Source organism: Acanthopagrus latus, chromosome 18 (assembly GCF_904848185.1).
Source record: "Acanthopagrus latus isolate v.2019 chromosome 18, fAcaLat1.1, whole genome shotgun sequence".
Taxonomy (NCBI): domain Eukaryota; kingdom Metazoa; phylum Chordata; class Actinopteri; order Spariformes; family Sparidae; genus Acanthopagrus; species Acanthopagrus latus.
Window position 1 is genome coordinate 11450313 of NC_051056.1, and position 16543 is coordinate 11466855.

Genomic DNA, 16543 nt, shown 5'->3' on the forward strand with positions numbered 1-16543 from the left:
ACTCCCTGATTAAAGCCCCATCGCAAATGTATTACATTTCCTGTGAGTACTTCATAATAAAAGTCAATTTAAGTTTTGTCAAGGTCAGCGTCTTTTAATGTGAAGCTGCAGCAGTTGGACCTGTTCAGTTTGCGGTAGCAGATTTTTTCAAAATGTTCCACACCTAGCTCTTAATAAAGCAAACATATAAAGACAAACAGCAATACCTTCACTAGCGGTAATTAGTATATGTTTTGGCTGACTGATTGAACAGACGTATATTTAAATCAAAATCTTCAAGATTATTAAATGGCAACATGTGACTCATAGTCTTTATAACTGAAGTCTGAATTCTGTATGAAAGCCAGATTAGAACATGTTCTTTTCAGTATAAGCTCATTTCATTTCTGTCACTGGAAACCATGTCTGACTTGTGACCAACAGGAGTACTTTACTCAAAAATGCTGGTCCAATGATTAGTGTAATCTAGCAGCAGGGATCACCCCATTAAATAAATGAAAATCTATTTTTCAGTAAATATTTATGACTTTTGAACACAGATTGCTATTTATTATCCACTCAAAACTTTGGAGGAAGAACCTGCACATTAAAATCTCATAAGTAACGGGGTCATTTGTGACAGACTTGGACAGAAAATAGGACTCAGTTGCAGATAGGGCGAAAGTACAATCAAATTTTATTAATCTGATTTTGTTATTCTCCAGGATGAATGAAAACAAAATGATTATGAAAATCTTCATCAGACTAACAAGACAAACAACAAGGAACATGAAATAACAAAAGGCGCTCCCGAAGGAGGAATCTACTCTATTCTAGAATTTCTAAGAAATTAATGATTACAAAATAAAACTCTCCGAAGAGGAAAAGACAGGCTATGAAATGCACTGCTCTAAGTTATCAAAATTAATCAACAAAAAATCACTCACAAGGAGGACAAACAAAAGGCTATGAAAATTCAAACTTCAAACTCAAAACTTCTAACCAGAAAATTTACAAAGAAAAATCACTCTCCTAGAGAGGCAAAATACAGATGAATAAAACAAGATAATACTTAACACGACGAGGTTCAAGGCTGTGGTTCAAGGCTTTAGTATGCGACATGGAAGACGAAATACTTAGGCAACGAAGACAGGGGAAGACAGAGACTATATACACATGAGGAAGGGGAACACAGGTGGAAACAATCAGGAATCAGGGATGACGTCAGACCAGGGACACAGAAGGAAGGGCAAGTGACCTGAAACGAAAGGAGAGTTAATTTCAAAATAAAACAGGAAGTTCACAAGACAGATCCCAAGACAAGACAACCTCACCGCGATGTGACAGTACCCCCCCCTCTAGGGCCGACTCCTGACGGCCCAGGCTGATCGAGATTGTCCTTATGGAAGTCCGTTATCAACTGTGGGTCTACGATATGTCGAGATGGCACCCATTGCCGTTCCTCCGGGCCATATCCTTCCCAGTCCACCAGGTACTGTCTGCCTCGGCCCCGGTTCCGGACTGCTAGTAGACGCTTGACCTTATAAACTGGACCTCCTTCGATGACCTCGGGTGGTGGTGGGGGCGTGGTGGTAGGCACCAACCTACTTTCCTTTACCGGCTTGACCTGGCTGACGTGGAATGTGGGATGTACACGCAGGGACCGAGGCAAACGTAGACGAACTGCTGCAGGTCCAACCTTCCTGGTGACTGGGAATGGCCCTACGAAACGAGGTGCCAGTTTCTTAGAAGGCACATTGAGGTTGAGGTCCTTGGCCGATAACCAAACCCTTTGCCCGGGCTGGTATTCAGGAGCTGGGCGTCTTCTCCGATCTGCATACTTCTTTACACGATCTCCCTGCCGAATGAGAACCTGTCTGGCAGCTGCCCAGATGCGGCGACATCGTTGGATCATGGCATATGCTGAGGGAACCGAGACTTCCTTTTCATTGTCTGGAAAGAGAGGTGGTGCATAACCGAAAGCACAATGAAATGGAGAGAGACCAGTAGCAGAAGTTGGTAGTGAATTATGGGCATACTCAACCCAGACCAGGTGTTTGCTCCATGTCGAGGGGTTCTGGTGGACCACGCATCGGAGGCCGGTTTCCAACTGTTGATTCAGTCGTTCGGTCTGGCCGTTAGCCTCTGGATGGTAACCTGATGTCAGGCTTGCTGTGGCCCCAATCAGCTTGCAGAACTCCTTCCAGAATTTGGATATGAATTGGGGCCCCCGGTCTGATACAATGTCCTTAGGGAATCCGTGGACTCGAAAAACTTGCGTCATCATGAGTTCTGCTGTTTCTTTGGCTGATGGTAGTTTCGGGAGTGCAATGAAACGTACCATCTTAGAGAATCGATCCACCACTGTGAGAACAGTGGTGTTTCCTTGAGAGACCGGGAGCCCAGTGACGAAGTCCAGGGAGATATCCGACCAGGGTCTGGATGGGATGGGTAGAGGCTGTAAGAGTCCTGGTCGGGCCTTGGACGACGATTTGTTGCGAGCACAGACCGAACACGCCTCTATGTACTCCCGGACCTCCGACTCCATTGCTGGCCACCAGAATCTCCGGGAGATGACGTACATGGTTCGTTTAACCCCCGGATGGCATGAAAGCAGCGAGGTGTGAGCCCAATGAATCACCTGTGACCGTAGCTCTGCGGGAACAAATAGGCGATTGTCTGGACAGCCACGAGGCGATGGGGCTCCACCATTAGCCTGCTTTACCTCGTTTTCTATAGGCCAGCTCACCGCTCCTACCACACAGTTCAGTGGCAGGATAGGTTCGGTCTGCTTGGCCCTTGGCTCGGGATCAAAGAGTCTGGAAAGCACATCGGGTTTCACGTTTTTGGATCCCGGCCTGTAAGACAAAGTAAAAGAGAAGCGGTTAAAGAACAGCGCCCACCTGGCCTGGCGAGAATTCAATCTTTTGGCCTTCTTAATAAATTCCAGATTTTTATGATCAGTCCAGACAATGAAAGGTATCTCAGCCCCCTCTAGCCAATGTCGCCATTCCTCCAACGCTAGTTTCACAGCCAGCAATTCCCGATTACCCACGTCGTAGTTCCGCTCTGCTGCAGATAGTCGTCGGGACAGGAACGCGCAGGGGTGCATCTTACCGTCCCTCTCAGATCTTTGGGACAGGACTGCTCCAACTCCGTCGTTAGAGGCGTCCACCTCCACCACGAATTGTCTCTGGGGGTCCGGCAGGGTGAGGATAGGGGCTGTGGTGAAGCGATGTTTTAGCTCCTGGAATGCCTTTTCAGCCGCCGAATTCCAAGCAAATGGGACCTGGGTGGAGGTAAGAGCATGGAGAGGAGCAGCTGTTGCGCTAAAACCTCTGACAAACCGCCTGTAAAAGTTAGCAAAACCAAGGAATTGCTGCACCTTTTTGCGGCTGTCTGGGGTAGGCCATTCGGCTACAGCGCTAACTTTAGCCGGATCCATCTGAACTCTTCCAGGAGCTACAATGAAGCCCAGGAACGAGACAGTCTCGGCATGAAAAACACTCTTTTCTGCTTTAACGTACAAATCGTGTTGAAGCAATCTTTCGAGGACTTGTGTTACATGGATCTGATGGGAAGCAAGATCGGGTGAGTATATCAGAATGTCATCCAGATAGACATAGACAAACTGGTCAAGAAAGTCTCTGAGTACGTCATTTATCATGGCTTGAAAAACAGCGGGTGCATTAGTCAGCCCGAAAGGCATAACACAATATTCGTAATGTCCACTCGGTGTGTTGAAACCTGTCTTCCACTCGTCTCCCTCCCGGATTCTGATCAGGTGATAGGCGTTACGAAGATCTAATTTGGTGAATATTTTGGCTTGTTGCAACTGGTCGAAGACAGAAGTCATCAGAGGGAGCGGGTATCGATTCTTGACAGTGATATCGTTCAAAGAACTATAGTCAATACAGGGGCGGAGCGAGCCATCCTTCTTTCCCACGAAAAAGAAGCCGGCTCCTGCTGGTGAAGATGAGGGGCGAATGAGTCCGGCTTTCAGAGATGCGGTGATGTATTCGTTCATTGCCTTCCTCTCGGGTCCGGATATGGAGTAAAGTCGCCCCTTCGGTATGGTGGATCCTGGAATCAGTTCGATGGTGCAGTCATATGGGCGATGAGGAGGCAGAGACAACGCTTTAGCTTTGTTAAAAACTTCTTTTAGATGGTGATAACAGCTTGGAACGGCGGTCAGGTCCGGATATTCTGCTTCTGGAACGGGATTGGTGGAGAATAAATTAATTTCTGCAACTGGGTCTGAAGTGCAGTGTTCGGTGCAATCCTCCCCCCACCCTCTGATCTGGCCACTCTTCCAGTCTATGTGAGGATTATGAAGGAAAAGCCAAGGCTGCCCCAGAATTAGAGAGTGAGAGGTGGAAGTGAATAAATGGAATTGGATATTCTCATGATGATGACCTATGGACAATTTAACCGGATTGCTTATGTGCGTGATGACAAAAATATCAGTTCCGTTCAGGGATCGTGCACGAATAGGCCTGGCTAGAGGCTGGTAGTCAATGTTTAGCTTCTTGGCAAGGTTATAGTCCATTAAACTTTCATCCGCTCCTGAGTCAATCATAACATTCATGTCTATGTACGAATTAATGGTAGCTGGAGTGAGAACACGAACAGCAGACTTAGCAACTTGATTGGAACTCACCCCCTGGATCCTTTTGACTGGACAAGAGTTGACGAGGTGACCCATTTCTCCGCAATAAAAGCATCTACCCTCTTGTCTTCTTCTCTGCCTTTCCTCCGAGGATATGCGAGCTCTTCCCAATTGCATGGGTTCCTCTTCGGTGTGGGGAGAAGACTTCTCTGGAGACGCGCGGTGCGGCGTCGGCCATTTTGAATCCATAGACGCCGTTCGGGGTTCCCTGTTGCCTCGTCTACCTTCACGGTGCCTTCTTAGTTGAGTGCGTCGGTTGTCCGTGCGAATGGCGAGAGCGATGAGTCCGTCCAGATCGGTGGGTAAATCCAAGGGAACAAGCAGATCTTGAATTTCCATCGATAACCCTTTTAGAAAGGTATCATACAGAGCAGCATCGTTCCACCCACTTTCCGCAGCCAAAGTGCGAAAATGAATGGCGTAATCACAAGCCGAGTCTTTACCTTGCTTCAGGGTACTTAATTCTTGCGCCTTCTCTCTGCTAGAACTCACGGGGTCAAAAGTCTTTTTCAGCGCCGTCTGGAAGCTCTCAATGGTCTCGCATACAGTTGAATTTCGACTCCATTCGGCCGAAGCCCAAGCTTTAGCTCTCCCGTCAAGATGTGACATCATGAACGCCACCTTAGCTCGGTCGGTCAAAAAGGCTTGTGGCGTAAATTCATAATGTATTGAGCAGTCTATTAGAAATGATTGACAACGTCCAGGCTCACCGGCGTACTTAGTGGGAGCAGCTAGTTTGCATGGAGCTCCTCCAGTTGCCGCTTGTACTTCCGGGATGGCTGGAGGAGGCGGAGTCGGAGTGACGGGGCTTTGGCGAGAGAGCTGTCCCAGCATTTCCTGGATCTGAGACGAGAGTTGCCCCATGTTAACAGCCATGGCGGTCTGGAACTCTTCCTGGCGAGTTAGACGAGCTTCCTGGATCCGCAACAGTTCTGAGAGTCGCCCCGCTTCTGCTGAGTCCATAGCTGGCCTAAGTATACTGACAGACTTGGACAGAAAATAGGACTCAGTTGCAGATAGGGCGAAAGTACAATCAAATTTTATTAATCTGATTTTGTTATTCTCCAGGATGAATGAAAACAAAATGATTATGAAAATCTTCATCAGACTAACAAGACAAACAACAAGGAACATGAAATAACAAAAGGCGCTCCCGAAGGAGGAATCTACTCTATTCTAGAATTTCTAAGAAATTAATGATTACAAAATAAAACTCTCCGAAGAGGAAAAGACAGGCTATGAAATGCACTGCTCTAAGTTATCAAAATTAATCAACAAAAAATCACTCACAAGGAGGACAAACAAAAGGCTATGAAAATTCAAACTTCAAACTCAAAACTTCTAACCAGAAAATTTACAAAGAAAAATCACTCTCCTAGAGAGGCAAAATACAGATGAATAAAACAAGATAATACTTAACACGACGAGGTTCAAGGCTGTGGTTCAAGGCTTTAGTATGCGACATGGAAGACGAAATACTTAGGCAACGAAGACAGGGGAAGACAGAGACTATATACACATGAGGAAGGGGAACACAGGTGGAAACAATCAGGAATCAGGGATGACGTCAGACCAGGGACACAGAAGGAAGGGCAAGTGACCTGAAACGAAAGGAGAGTTAATTTCAAAATAAAACAGGAAGTTCACAAGACAGATCCCAAGACAAGACAACCTCACCGCGATGTGACAATTTGCTTTTTGGGAGAAGTCTCAGATGATGTGTGTGTAAGCAGACAATGACAGAATTGCTTAATTTAGTACAACATTTTGGTTAAAAAGACGGTTGTAGTTCTTGAAACATCCACAACTCTTTGTCCAGTTTTAGACATCAAAAATTCCATTAATAAGAATAAATGCAGCTTCCATTCCAGTTTAGATAGGCTGTCTCCTCTTGCAGGGATAAGGTCCAGCACATTTTCTGCTCTGGTGACTGGCTCATTGGCTGTCTGCTGCCCTCCATCTAGGAACGGCGTGACACCCGGGTGAGGCAAAGGGCAGCAAGGATTGCCAGTGACCCTATACATCGAGTTAACCATCTGTTCCAAAAGCTTTCCACACTGAGACCATCAATGTTACCCAAAACTGCCTGTCCACCCCAACAGCCTCTTCCCACAAGCTATCATTAGGATAACCAGCTTTAACAAAACCCACCTCACACATCTCCTCACTGTGCAACTGAATTTCAGCCTTAGAGTGTGTTAATATTTAATACATTTGAATTTGCATGATTTCACACTAGACACTCTCTGCTCAACCCGTGTGTAACCTCAGACTTTGTAATCTTCGGCACATTTTAGCCTCGGAAATACAATACAGTCTCCGATGTGCATAATTTATGTCCTGCATCTCATTCTTGTTCAGTGTGACTTCCTTTATGGTATGCTGGACCCATGCACTAATGAATACTCATTATACTTCCTCCTAGAGCTACAGCTGTACTTTGTTGCAAGACTGCTCAAATGCACATTTTTAACGAGGTCTGGATGTTGAGTTATATGTACGTAGTTTCATGTGTTTGTGTGTCTCACCTTCTCACCTTCACACCAGGTGCTGTTGACCTTCTACACATCTGTGTCCACATGATCGCCTGAAGTTTACTCCGATATTTTGTGATATTTTGTGTCCATGAAAGCTTCCAACTCTCCCAATTCTGATAGTGTCTACTGCATCAGTGTCTCTCTGTATCTCTGTGATGTATCCCTGATCACTAGCAGCCTTGTTGCAGCGCAGTCCTTTCAGAAAGTGCCTAAAAGAACATATGATCATTTGACAGATGATCAAGTGACAAAGATTTCTCAAGGCCACTGTAATTAGAACGTTTATCCACTGGGAGCACAAAAGACGGGAAGTTTGCAGGAAGTCCTCAGATAGCGGATCCACAGAGGGTGGATTAATGGGTCAATAAAACACAAGACTTTGATGAAGGGGACCGCCGTTCACTTCTAGCTTCCTACTTACAGTCAGTGTTGGTTTCTTCTCAAGTCTAAACTGTGACCATGATCGTTCTGTCTCATTAACCAAGTCACTGTGATGATAGCCGCAAAGATCATCTTCTCAAACCTTGATCTCTATCTATCTATCTATCTATCTATCTATCTATCTATCTATCTATCTATCTATCTATCTATCTATCTATCTATCTATCTATCTATCTAGTTTGACATTTTTCTGTTTTCTTTTAGTGCCCCCCTCCCCTCCACCCCCCTCTCCTCACACTTTCCATCCTTCCCTGTTCTCCTCCATCCCCCAGATGAATTCTCTCCACTGCCAAAAGGGGGCAACATAGTGGCACTTTACAACATCCTGAAACGCCACAAAGACCCGCCAGCGGAATATGCATATTTTTACCCTCTCTCTCTCTCTCTCTCTCTCTCTCTCTCTCTCTCACACACACACACACACACACACACACACACACACACACACACACACACACACACACACACACACACACACACACTCTCTCTCTCTCTTTTACCTGTCTCCTCTGTTATCTGTATTATCCAACCTCTCCCTTCTCTCTCTATCATCATCCTTACATCTTTTTTTTATTCAATGTAAACTTGGGGTTCATGAAAACAAGCTACATCTCTCTCTTTCTCATACCCCCCCCCCCACTCACTCACTCACTCATTCACACGAATGTCAAAATAAAACCTGAAACTGCAATTACAGAGGAATATAATCGAAACATCTCTCGCTCTCACTTTGTGTGTGTGTGTGTGTGTGTGTGTGTGTGTGGTGCTGAAGGAACAGCGCCCTTCACACGGGGGATGAGCGCAGTCTGTCCCAGTCATCTCTGTTGGTGTCTTATCTCCAACAACAGTCGCTCTCTTTTTTTTTTTTTTCAATCTGGCGCAGGAAACTCTCTGGCGTCTGGAGCTGCGCGCGCGAGCTTGAATATAAACACGCACGGAGGAGGAATATTTCTTTAATTTCTCTGCCCCCCATCTCTCTCTCTCTCTCTCTCTCTCTCTCTCTCTCTCTCTGGCTGATCTGCGCTCTCTTGTGGACTCTCTTAAGGCACTTTGGATAAAAGCCTCCGCAAGAACTGGCAGATTTGGATGTCTCTTATCTGTCCCTCCCCGGGCAGGTGGTGAAGTATCTGAGGGAAACGAGTGAGTATTTTTATGACCCGAGGCGCATCTGATCCTCTCTCCCCGGTCATTCCGACCACCGAGTCAAAAGTGCGGTTTCTCTCCTCTGGCTTCATCACAGGAGCGGACTCTCACATCCCCCACACATCCTCCTCATCCTCTTCCTCCTCTTCTTATCTCTCCATCGACCCGTGTGTTCTGTAGCTGTGAAAGCGAAGAGGGGACCCGGCTCCTCTCTCCTCCTCTCTGGGTGAGGAGGAGAACACCCCCCTCCCTCACCAAAGGAAGCAGCTGAAGGCTGCGCGCTCCTCCGCTGCTACGAGAAGGATTTTTTTCCCCCCCAAAAAAGTCGTTTCAAGTGGATCTTCTTCTTCTTCTTCTTCTTCTTCTTCTTCTTCTTCTTCTTCTTCTTCTTCTTCTTCTTCTTCTTCTTCTTCTTCTTCTTCTTCTTCTTCTTCTTCTTCTTCTTCGTCTTCTTCTTCTTCTTCTTCTTCGTGGTGATTCCGCGGTTCGGGATCTCATCCAGGGGCAGAGAAGGAGGGTAAGGCACTCTGACCCGAGACGAGACGCGTTTGTGGACACACACAGCGAGAGAGAGTGAGAGCGAGAAAAGTGAAGAAGGGCAGACGCGGAGGAGAGAGATGGAGAACACGCGCGGTGTCTCATTCCCAGAGATGTCTTTTCGGATGGATTAGGAGAAACAAGGGGCGAGAGGAGGAGAGAGCCGGACTCAAAACTTTGACATCATCGACTTCTCTCTGGATACGGACTGATAACTGATATCGATCTTGCCTGATTGACTGTCTGACGTTATCAGCCGGCAAACTTAAGACTTGTGGTGGGAATTTAAGATTGGGGGGGGGGGGGAGTGAACCCTGCGCTCTGGATCGATACACTGATTAATATATTATTGGCGACACCAGCCTGCAACGCTGATTAATTATCTCATCGTTAAGGTGGACTTTTACGCGCATTTCCCGCAAGTTTGACGTTTTTAGTCCGCACTGAAATGTATAATCACGCTTAAATATATACGAGGGGATGTTTAAGTCCCTTTAGGATTCCGACATGAATATTTAAAATATCATAAAACATGAATTCCTGAGCGCTCCACGCCGCTAAATTAAAGCCTCCATCTGTCCCCGGAGGACTATTACAAGGCAGAAACTACCATAAAGTATCGTAGGAGTGACTATAAACCCATAACTTCCTCCAAAGCCGCGCAGTAAAATTATTATAAGGTGTTTAACGGGGATTATTATAGTTCAAGTGCTGCGCGGGATTCCAGTTTGGAGATTGGAAGTTATTTTTGGCTGCGCAAAAGTAGAGCGACTCTTCCACACCAGTGCCCGGACAGAGGCAGAGAACAGGCTGAGCGCACAGGTCTACCTACTCGTCTCTGTCTCACATCCCGTCCCGAGGAGAAAGGAGTGGGAGAGACAGAGGGCGGAGGGGAGGACAAGAGGCAGCGGAGAGGAGGAGAGGATGCGTAACTGCGGTTAATTGGAGCAGACTTTGCCCCCCAACATCTTGGAGAAGGAGGGAGAGAAAGGGGACAAGGGGGTTATTCTTTCTTTGCGGCTAGACGGACTTTTCCTGTTTCGGGCTGTGAATCTGTTTTTTTCTTTTTTTTTTTCTTTTGGCAGAGAGGAGGAGAAGAGACGACCTCCTCTATCCTTTCACGTATCTGTCTTTCGTCCCGTCACTTTGGAGAGCTGAGAGATTGGCCAGAGGTGGTGGGATTATTTTTTGTTTCAACGTTTTCGTCTGTTCGAAGATTCTGTCACCAGCGCCGCTTCGATTCAGGACTAGTTACCCCCCAAAACACCAGGTGAGAGGATGTCATTGCGCCGATATTACGCGTGTGTGCACGCATGTGTGAGGAGTTTACTTCACGGGCTGCTTATGTCCGTGCGTGCGTGTGTGTGTGTGCGTGTGTGTGTGTGGGAGAGAGAGAGAGAGAGAGTCAGAGTGAGTGAGAGAGAGAGCGCGCCCGGTCCGTGGGTGTATGTGAGAGGTGAGAGACCGAGTGGAAGAGAGAGCGTTTTTTACGCACGAGTGAGAGAGAGATATCGTGTGTGTGTGTATGTGTGTGTTCTAATGGCATGTGTGTGACCACGAATTAACGAGAAGCACGAGATGAAGAGGGCGCGATCCCCAGCCCGCACTCGTAGAAATCGAGTCTTCAACGCTTTGATTCAACTATTTTGGCTCCTTGAACTCGTCGTTAGGTCATTAGGCTGCTCATCAATCATTCATCGAACTACTACTGTGTGTGTGTGTGTGTGTGTGTGTGTGTGTGTGTGTGTGTGTGAAATAACACGAGTGCGCTAAAAGCTGGGCATCACGGGTGAAAGACGGTCCCTCGGCGGGGGGAGCGGGAGTGTTCAGACTGAGATGTAGTGCCGGATGAAAACACTCAGAAAGTCAGCTTCCGATGCAGCAAGTATGTTTACTGTTAAGTTTCTGTTTATTTTTACTTACCCTGTGATGATCCCTCCTTTTGACACGGTCTCATGGGCCCCAGGGCGCAGACTTGTAGGCCAAACCCCCCACTACACCCACGCTGATGCTTCAGTTAGAGGATGGAGGACGCATTTTTTCCAGTCCTTTTGTAATCGTGTCACTTTGTCTTTGTTGTTGTTTGATTGACTTTCCAACAAGAAATCTTAACAGTGCTTTCAAATAGAGGCTCTGGACCAACACCAGGCAGGATACAAAAACGTCACCTGATTGAGGAGGTAATGATTGAATTAGGGGTGAACTTGTCCTTTAACTTTCATACGGAGCCTAACTGAGCAGATAAGTCTATATAAAGGCATTTTTATTTCTGGATGAACTTATCATTTAAACCCTTTGATTAATGTGTGCAGGTTAAGGCGGGGAAAAAAAAATCTGCTAGTTGTGTACATGTTGTCCTTGAATAGACAAAAACCGACAAAAACCAACAAAAAAACGCAGCAAATATATGCTCCACGAGTTCCCTTCAGTCAGCTGGGGTGGAGCACCTTTGGGTGAAAGGGTGCCGTTTTGGTTCCACTGTATAATTTTCCCATTTGTTCAAGTCTTCCCAAACACAGACGCTGTTTGTCTGAGTGCTTTTACAGCCGAGCAGGTGCTTTCACTCCCCCCCCCTTTTCTCTCTGAGTGTGTGTACAGAGAAAGAGAGATTGTTTGTGTGTGTGTGTGTGTGTGTGTGTGTGTGTGTGTGTGTGTGTGTGTTTGGTGCGTGTAAGAATGCAAGGGCACCGATAGAAAGTGTGTGTTTGTAGAGTAATGGTGTGTGTGAGGGGAGAGGAGAGGGGAAAGACAGTGGATGTGTGTCATGTTATCGTGCACACACACACGCGCAAGGGAAGGATGTGTGGGGTTTAATTATCTCGGCCGTTTAGCAACAAGGTGCGCATCAATCGTCAGAATGGAGGCAGAGCGAGCACCCATCGGAGGCTGCAGATGTGTGTGTGCGTGTGTGCTGATTTATAGCGTGAAGCCGGTGTCCTATAGATCCGACCAGTAGGTAGATGGACTGGCAGCAGAACGACTCCGTCACACTGACCAACACCGGCCATCCATTACCCGGCTGGGGAGGGGAGACGGTTTACTGCCTCATGCAGAGGTGAGACAGGATGAGAGAGGAAGAGAGGAGGCAAGAGGATGTAGCAGTGGAAGATGTACTCATCCTTTAACTATGTACAGATACGGCTCCTTCTTCTGGCTGCTCCCCTTCAGGGGTCACCAAAGCCGATGACCTGTCTCCATTTGACAGCAAAACTGTCATGGAATCCTGTTTCTATGATCTACATTTGGGCAAACTCTTTACCGTCCCCGCTTATCCAGGCGAAGAACCAGATATAAGGAATGCAGTGGCTCGTGTGCCCCCGGCGACGGGCAGAAACTGTGTCTTCTTGCCAAAGGACACGTTGACATGTGGACAGGATATTCACTTGTGTGTTTCTCCGATACACTACAGTAACAAAACAAATGATCCATTACAAGTGAAAGTCCTGCAGTAAAAATCACAGATAGGAGAGGTATCGTCTACTTATTGGTCTAGGTATTGAGAGAGTATTGTCATGTTATCAAACTAATTGAATTATAATGATGAAAAAAAGGATCAAAAGTAAAAGTTCTAGTTTTGAAGAAGAAATGGCTCCTGTGGCTGACAAATGACCACATAACAAAGAGGGTCTCCAGATTATTACGTGAGGTCAGGGGTCACATTTAATCAATTAAGTAACGTCACACCTCTCACATCTCACTTTTCTAGAGAATAAGGATTAAAAAAAATCTGCAGAAAACCTGAAAATGACCAGAGATGGTGACCTATTGAACAACATTGAATTTGGCTTAAAATTTGCGAATAGCAATTTGATTAATAAAATACTGCCTATGTAGAAATGAATGGGACATTGTTAAAGGGACACTATTAAGCTTTGGGAAAGAAATTAAATGTCAGAATTTTTGTATTTACAAAATTAATGAGGTAATAATACAAAGTCAAAAAAAAGCAAAAAATATGTATTTTTCCATATCTGAATAAACAAGCTGTTCTCAGAGGAAAATAAGGTCCGAGAACAGTGTTTGAACCTGGAGAGGTGGCAGGGTCTGTCACATAAACAAAACAGAATAAAATTGTGTTGCCCTTTCAGGTCAGTTTGTTTATTCAGTTTATTCAGTCATGAAAACAGAGTTTGTTTAGTTAGTTTGTTTAGGCATAAGAAATCAGTCAATGAAAATCTTTCTTTTCTCATTAGAAATTCTTCCCCAAATACTACATAGTGCACCTTTAATATTTTAGCCTGTAATTATCAAAAGCACTCCAGTGAAAGAACACAAAAGTAATAACAGATAAAGTGCTTAAACAAAGGAAACAGAGAAGTTTTTTTTTTAACTTTCCTGTTTAAGCAACCTTCATAGCCATTCGTATGGAGATTGAAGTGTGAGACTCCTCACCAAATGTTTAATTTGCTCATGTTTGGTGCTTGGCAGACTTCTGACAGTCATATTCTCACAGCTGTATTAACAGTAGTTGTAGAAAAACTGTGATAGAGAAAATTAGACTTATTATGTGTCTGTGCTGTAGGAGCTGACAGCAGATTGTGTATTGTGTGTATTGTGTAACATTAATGCATGAACTCAGCTGCAACAGCACACAATAATTTCTCTAATCTCTCCAGCAGTTAACGTCACAACAATGACAGCGGCGTGGAAAATGGGCATATTAAAAGCACACTCATCAGAGGACAGGACGGCTGCGAATGAGCTCCAACTGCATTGTGTATTCAGCGTCATTAACAACTTATTGATCAACAGAAAATTCATTTCAAAATAGAAATGTTACACTTCATAATGTTCTGGAGTCCTCACAACACCGAGGTGTGGGCTGGGACCGATTTTCACACCATGTACATCGCTAAACAGTTCACACTGGTGTGTGATCAAATACATTTTACTGCACTGGCTGGTTCAGAAGTTAAACCACCGGAGATCAGCAAAAACAAGATTTTCAGGCTGTGTGAAGTTACTCTGAACGACACAGTAGGCTACTTGACTAAATGTTCTCTGTGGAAGGGGGAAGGAAAAAGGAAAAGATTAAAGAAGGGATGAGAAACAGGAGGAGAAATGCAGCCACAGCAGGCAGGTAGGGAGGCAGTAGGAGGCTGTAGGGGAGATAGGAGGGAGGAAAGAGAAGGAGAGGTGCTGCTGCTCCTTCTATTATAATTGCTCCGTGGTAAAATTAATTTATTTTGTCAGCTGGTGCTCTGGTGATAGACTGAATCCCTGTGAAGCCGCTGAAATTAAGTCAACTAAAAAGTTGTAGCAGTTTCCCAAAATGACCCTCCACCTGCCTGTGTAAAAGTCACATGTACTGGTCAACTTAGTGGAACTGCTGCAAAGCCAAGTAATTGATATTTATCTTTTTTTTTTTCTCAGATCAGAGCTAAAGCAAACCGATAAGAGTAAGGAGGGATGAACTGGGAGATGACAAAACTGTGAGAAAAGAGGAGGTCAAGGACAAAGGGAGCGAAGAACAGGGAGGGGACATAAGTGGAAAAAAAAACTGGAGGATGAGGAGAAAAGATGAGGGTTGGAGGAGAGCGAGGAGATATGGTGAATTAAGAAGGGAGGATAGATTTAGAGACATGAGGACAGGAGAGAACGGAGGGGCAGAGAGATCTATAAATCGTGGAAGGGATGACGAGGTGCTGGAAATATACGAGAGGGGAAGACTGGCGGAGATGAACGAGGCTGAGGGAAGGGGGGGTGCGATAGAGCGAGGGTGCTATAAGCTGCATCACTGTGGATTTGAAATATTGTAGATTCAGCCTGTTTGCACCAATTATTCTTACTGTAGTGTAGTTTATGGCCTCTTACTGAAAATTCCCGAGAAAATGAATGCTTCAGAAGCAAATACAAACTGTTTCCTAAATAGCAGTGAGGGAGCATAACCTCCCAGGCAGTGTGTTGCTCGCTGGTGTGTTAACTCTCTTGGCCTTGCATGAAAATTGCATTCTGAACCTACATGCAAGTGTGCAGTGTTGACTGTGTGGGTGACAATCAACAATGCAATGGCAGCTGGATAAACTCTATGTGTGGATAAATATTATTGATTAATTACACCTCCTGACTCACCGACAGGATTGGTTGGTATTTCATATTAATTAGTGGTCTGTGCTCTTCTACACATGAACTGGTCAATATGCGGACAATGTCGTGAAAAGAAGTTTGGTGTGAGGCAGAGATCGTGTCTCTTGAAAGCTAAAAGTTTGATTCTCCTGTCAAGTTAATAACTCCGGCCTGTATTTTTTCTGCTTAAAAGTGCCGCAGTATTCACAGCAGTGACATCACTGCTTGCATGGAAATGTTTATGAATGAAAGTAGCCTCTTTAATATTTAGATCACATTGTGAATCCGTCTCAGTATGTAGATTTTACTATCTGAATAATGCGCCCATTAAAGCTGTAGTCTGTAACTATGTGTCTTATATTTGCTAAAGCCATAATTATGATCTGACAGTACAATAAGATACAGGTCAGCTGTGTAAAAATCCACTGTCTGTGGCTCCACCCAGTGGCCCTTATTTGATTTGCAAGAATCCACCGCTCGCGAGTCAGTACAACCAGTCAGAGCCAGTGTCTGAGAAGTGTCAATCATAAGCTGCTGCCAGCCCACCTCCCTCATGCAGCATGTATTGGGCAGTGCCCCTCCCCCACACAGACGCGGTGCTTGCTCTTACCTGGTCAGATACGTTCAACAACAACAGAGCTGAAAAATGCCCCACCATTGCCCACGTCAAAGAGAAGAAATAAGAAGACTGATTAAGAAAAGCAGTGTGAAAACAAAGAATTGGACCGAGCAGGAGAGAAAACAAGGATAAATATCAGAACGTCATTTCAGAAGTGGAGGGAGCTGTGGGATTTGTAAGGACTCTAGAGTGACACAGAGTTAGCTGCTTTCCTGCTGGACAAGTAAGGACCCCTACTTGATATATGTTTCATTCTATGTTTTAACCACAAGGCTAAGTGGTGGTGGTTACAGTAATACTCACAATAGCGCATATTGCCGTATGATGTTGCAGTCGAGCTACTTAGCTTGTTGCTAAATCTAGCCCGGTAGCTTGTATGCTAACTCCGTTGTTTAGCTCTGTGTTAATGGCTACTGGTTAGCAAAATTGTCTTTCAAGTGATGGGCAGTTATAATTACATTAGTTTGTGTTTAGTACGCGCTTAAGTGGTTGAATTGGTTTGAGAAATAACGTTACTCATGCTTCAGAAAGGCAGCATGGCAAAAATGTTGC

General features: G+C 45.3%; 1 protein-coding gene across 5 annotated transcripts in view; it reads left to right on the forward strand.

Moving 5' to 3' along the window:
* The window catches only part of il1rapl2 (interleukin 1 receptor accessory protein-like 2), a 468801-nt gene that overhangs the window by 45013 nt on the left and 407245 nt on the right, over window positions 1–16543 (forward strand). Inside the window, exons 1-2 of one of the 5 annotated variants that reach the window (XM_037076493.1) lie at window positions 8673–8766; window positions 10392–10576. The exons of 3 other annotated variants lie outside the window; for them this stretch is intronic. The gene's annotated coding sequence lies outside the window, so the exon portion shown is untranslated. Of the gene's footprint in view, window positions 1–8672; window positions 8767–9203; window positions 9287–10391; window positions 10577–16543 lie in introns of those variants that run through there. One more of the 5 variants, XM_037076492.1, reaches the window with a different exon arrangement.